The sequence below is a fragment of the Canis lupus genome, chromosome 19 (assembly GCF_003254725.2).
Source record: "Canis lupus dingo isolate Sandy chromosome 19, ASM325472v2, whole genome shotgun sequence".
In the NCBI taxonomy this organism is placed as follows: domain Eukaryota; kingdom Metazoa; phylum Chordata; class Mammalia; order Carnivora; family Canidae; genus Canis; species Canis lupus.
In genome coordinates this window covers 30,394,172-30,399,295 of record NC_064261.1, presented here as the reverse complement: position 1 = coordinate 30,399,295, position 5,124 = coordinate 30,394,172, and the positions used below count along the sequence as shown (strand labels likewise).

General features: G+C 55.6%; 1 long non-coding RNA gene across 2 annotated transcripts in view; it reads right to left on the bottom strand.

Moving 5' to 3' along the window:
• Positions 1 to 1,231: 1,231 nt before the first annotated feature.
• The window catches only part of LOC112647840 (uncharacterized), a 5,606-nt gene continuing 1,713 nt past the window's right edge, over positions 1,232 to 5,124 (bottom strand). The window contains exons 3-4 of one of the 2 annotated variants that reach the window (XR_003128530.3): positions 2,624 to 3,063; positions 1,232 to 1,467 (exon numbers count right to left, since the gene is read on the bottom strand). This is a non-coding gene — a long non-coding RNA (uncharacterized LOC112647840). The remainder of the gene's footprint in view (positions 1,468 to 2,623; positions 3,064 to 5,124) is intronic. The other variant, XR_003128524.3, reaches the window with a different exon arrangement.

Below are 5,124 nucleotides of genomic sequence, written 5' to 3'. Positions count from 1 at the left end.
GTCCCTCCCTCTTGCCCTGGGCAGCTTCGGGGCGTCTCTGTGGAGGGTGACGGGGGCGCGCACGCGGGCTCTGCGTGGAACCGCCCGGCGACCTCGCAACGGCCGCCGTGTGCCCGCGGGCAGCGTGGGTGAGCCTGGAGGCCCCGGCGCCACCACCACCCCCTCTGCCCCCCCTTCCCCCTGCCCGGCCCGCGCCCCCAACCCCCGCGCCCCGAGGTCCCCGCGTCTGCCCGGCCCCCGCTCCCCCCGCCGCCACCGCGCCCCCCGCAGCCCTCGCGCCCCACGAAGCCCCCGCAGCCCCCGCGCCCCTCGCGACCCCCGCAGCCCCCGCCCCCCCAGCCGCCCCCGCCGCCCCCCGCCCGCCCCCGCTGCCCCTGCCTCCCCCGCAGCCCCCGCGCCCCCCGCGCCCCCGCAGCTCCCGCGCCCCCCGCGCCCCCCAGCTCCCCGCGGCCCCGCAGCTCCCGCGGCCCCCGCGCCCCCCGCGCCCCCCGCAGACCCCCGCGCCCCCGCAGCCCCCGCGCCCCCCGCGGCCCCGCAGCCCCCCGCGCCCCCGCAGCCCCCGCAGCCCCCGCGCCCCCCGCGCCCCCGCAGCCCCCGCGGCCCCCGCGCCCCCCGCGGCCCCCCCCCGCGCCCCCGCAGCTCCCTCGGCCCCCCCCGCCCCCCGCGGCCCCGCAGCTCCCGAGGCCCCCGCGTCCCCCGCGCCCCCCGCAGCCCCCGCAGCCCCCGCGCCCCCCGCGGCCCCGCAGCTCCCGCGGCCCCCGCGTCCCCCGCAGCTCCCGCGGCCCCCGCGGCCCCCGCAGCCCCCACGCCCCCCGCAGCCCCCGCAGCCCCCGCGCCCCCCGCGGCCCGGAGGGGGCGCCCGCCACTTGGCCGCCGCCGGCCCGGGCGCCAGAGAGCCTCTTAATTGTTCCCAGAACGGGTGGCGTTTAGATCAATTAATATGCAAAATAGGAGTAAATCAGCTCATTCGCGGGCCCCACGCGGGGCGGGGAGCCGAGGCATTTGCTATGCAGCGAGGGTCGCGGCCCCCGCCGCGTGTTTATCTGGGGAAATGGAAATCAGGCGGCGCACAAAGCCGCCCCGCGGGCCGGGTCTTGCCCTCGGCCGCCCTCGGGCGGGGTCGCGGCGCCCGCCCCGCTGCTCTGACCTGGGGCGCGGGCGAGGCGGACCCGCGCGGGGGGCCGGTGGGCTGTGGCCCTGGAGCCCTGCCTGTGCACCTTCGGGCCGCGCACCCCCGTCGCCGTCGGGCCGCCTTCCCTGGTTGAACAGTGAAGAGCTCGCCTTTACAAACGCCAGGTTCTCGGAGCAGCTGACTCCTCTCTTAAGAGTTTAGGATTGGAGTTGACAAGCCCCTGACCGATAATTCCGCTGCGGAGCCTTGAAAGGAGCCAAAAGCCTCACTTCTATTACTGCATTTAATCTTCAAGATCACACTAAGCAGCAGATCCAGTTATTCCCATTGTATAGCTGAAAAAACAGAGGCAGAGAGATGAAGACTTTCGCAGGGTAGTCAGATGTGGCCCTGACCCAGCCCTAACCACTGTGGTGTAGGTCCTAGCCCCCTGCTATTTAGACAGCTCCCTTCTACTGGGGAAAATTGCCTCTATGGCAAAGTTCTGTTAGTCTAAGATACACTTAGAATCCTTACTCATTTTTCCTGCAGTCAAGAAACTTAGAACTGAGTGTCTACTATGTGCCTGCACCCTTCTAGACTCCAGGCCCCAGGACAAAATAGGAGATGCCCAGCTCTCCTGTTTTTGAGAGCACCTTTTAGGAAAAGGATCAGGATGAAAAAGTGATGGGTTGGCCCATCTGAGGAGGTGACGTTTGAGCCGACATCTGAAGGAAGTGAGGGGGCCATCCTGGCAGAGGCAGTGGCTTTGGGGCAGAGCATGAGAAGGTGGGTGAGGCTGGTGTGTGGGAGCAAAGGGAGAGTGAAGAACAGAGGCAGAGTAGCTGGGGTGGGCTCTGGCTTCGGCCCTGGCTGCACCCGGGAGTCACTGAGTCTGGGGGACAGCCTGGGTATTGGGAGTTGTAGAGGTTCCAGGTGATTCTAACGGCAGCCAGGATTGAGAAGGGACTCACAGACCATGGTTCAAAGTTTCAACTTGGCTCTGCTGAGTTATTAAGCCTGCAGAGCGTTCTGAACAGATGAGTGACACCTCATGTAGGGCTTTCTTAACAATTACTCTGATTGTGTGTGGAGACCAGGTTGTAGACAGACAAAGGTAGAACTTGTGAGACCAGGTAGGGGCCATGTCAATCACCTGGCACTAGATGGGTCTGATCTATCTATCTGATGCCACAGTCGAAGTGTCGGTTTCTGGACTGATCCAGAAAGACGAGTGAAGGATGACACTTGTTTCCACCCCAGGCAGTTTGGTGAATGGCAGAAGGGTTGGCCAAGAAGGGGAACTCTCCAAGAGCTCTGAGGGCCCATCCCTCCTTCTAGGGCAGCAGGTCTCAAAGGGGAAGGAAGGGGGGTTCTCAGGCTACACAGGCTGCTGGGCTCCACCACCCCCCATACACACACTCCATGTTTCAGGGCTTCCTGCTCTACTTCTTAGCAAGGGGCAGAGTAACCTGGTCTCTCTGACCTCAAGCAAGTCAAGCATAAGGTTACCTGAGGCCTTCCACAGAAATTCCAGGCAGCTTCGATTCCATGTGTAGCCCAGACATGAATCATACATGCATGATAAGGGGAGCCGTTTGACGACAATACCGCTTAGGGACTGCCCTGGATTATGTAATGCTCATCAAATGTGTCCATTTTCAAAAATCTCATTTTTTGCCTCCAAGCGTGTTCCAGAAACATCAAAAAATAAACAGCTTAGTTCTTGCAGCCTCTGCTACCAGGATGGATTTCCCACAATGCTAAACACTGTTGGCCCCGCAGAGGTCTGACCTGGGATTTGCCACTCTGATGAACTAGCAGAAGCACACGTGGCTCTGTCAAGGGACATTCCCTAGTGGGGTGACATCTCCACGTCTGAGGATCTGCTTGCTCTTTGAGAGACTTTCAGGTGAGCTCTTTATTCCATGGCAGCAGCACCCACCTAGAAACTGTTTCATCACAAAACAAGCAGCTCGCCATGAGACAAAGTCCGAGCCCTCAGGAGGACAAAATGGCTACTTTTCTAAGAAGAAATCATTTTTCCAAATGTCTGTGGGCTCTTGTCACATGTATAGGGGTCCAGAGGCAAAGGCACAAACTATGCAAACCAGCAAACCGTCTCTTGATATTCAAAGGTGGCTTTCTTACTGGAAGTCAAACCAACACAGATACAGATCCATTTTTGTTCTCTAGGATTACTGGGATAAATGGAAACCCATGTAATTAAGTAGCCAGCTTTTTTTTTTTTTTTTTTTTTAAATAAAGTTTCCAGACTTTATGGTGCATGCTTGAAGTGTGTGCTGTGTGGCTCCTGCCTGCTCAGGGACATGTGACCTGGGGGCAGGGGAGGGTGAGGCCAGCCCAGGCGCTGCTGGCCAAGCTGCATGGGCCCGGGGCCCAGGTGCCTAGAGGAAGGGGTGCCTTTTCCTCATTCACACGAAGGCACTGTATGGGCTGCTGATTGATCTCCAGCATCTATTCTCTTCTTTCTATTATAAGTATTACCCAGATCCAAGTTTACTTGGAACAAAGACTACATTTCCCAGCCTAACTTGCAACAGGATATGACCGTGTGACTAAATTCAGGCCAATAGGATTAAAGCAGACATGTCATGTGGTAGCTTCTGGGAAGCTTCCTAAAGGACAGCTGGCATATGACCTCTGCCACTTATTTTTCTACCCAACGTTTTATCATAAAATTTTTCAAATATACAGAAAAATTGATACAATTATTCAGTGAACACCTACATACCCAACTCTTACATCCTATGCGATGTTTGATATGTTATCTATCCATCCATCCTTCTATCTCACCATTAACAACCCGATTTTTTTTTAAGATTTTATTTGACAGAGAAAGAGTACAAGGGCAGAGGGAAAGGGAGAAGCAGACTCCCTGCAGAGCAGGGAGCTCGATGCAGGGCTTGATCCCAGGACCCTGGGATTAGGACCTGAGCTGAAGGTAAATGCTTAACAGACTGAGCCACACAGGCACCCCAACAATACTATTTTTTATTCATTTGAGAGTAAACTGCAGACACTAGTATACTTCCCTCTAGATACATCAGTATATATTTGTTTATGATACTCTGATGTGCAATTCACCCACACGAAATGAACAAACTTTAAGTGCACCTTTAGTGAGTCTTGACAAATGCATCAAGATAAGAATCACCACTCCAGAAAAGTTTCCACACACTCCATCCCAGGCAATCCTTGACCTTCTCCCCATTGCTAACATCCACTATTCTGATTTTTTCCCAACTCTGAGATTTTCCTATTCTGTAATTTTGTTTAAATGGCTCATACGGTATGTACTCCTTTGTGTCTGCTGTGTTTGGGTCAGCATAAAGTTTTTGAGGATCATCAAAATTATTGCAGTTACCAGTAGTTTCTTTTTATTGGTGAGCAATAGTCCACTACGTGAAGATATCCATTTCCCTGTTAATTGACCCCAGGCTCTCTCTACTTTGGGGCTATCATAATTAAAGCTGCCACGTAGTGGGAAACAATTTCCCCACCTCTTGCGTGTGAGGCACAGGCTGTTTTTTGTTTGGGACTATTTTTCCCAGGATACTTATTGAGAATTGTCTTGGAGGATGAAGTATCTCCAGGGGAGCAAATGGCAGGTATGAGCTTACTACCCATTATAAAAGATCTGGGTTCCCTAAGCCTGGGGTTCCCTTCCTGTAATACATCTCACTGCATGTGCAACATCTATCCAGGCCCATCCACATTGCCCCCCTGGGACTTGGGGACAAGAGGACCTGATGCAAATATGCCAATGCTCATGCTGCTTGTTGTGCTGTGGATAATAAAGTCCTTTGTCTCTGACCCATGGTTCTAGCATCTTCTGTTACTTGTTAGCTTTCTTGGGTAAAATCTCAGCCCTTGTTCTTGACGCTGAACATTCTTGTAACAAGTGTTCTTGTGAACATATGTTTGCCTTCTTCCTCTTTGTCCTTGAGTGTTGCCTGGAGTGCAGATGTGGTGGCTGGAGCTCTAGTTGC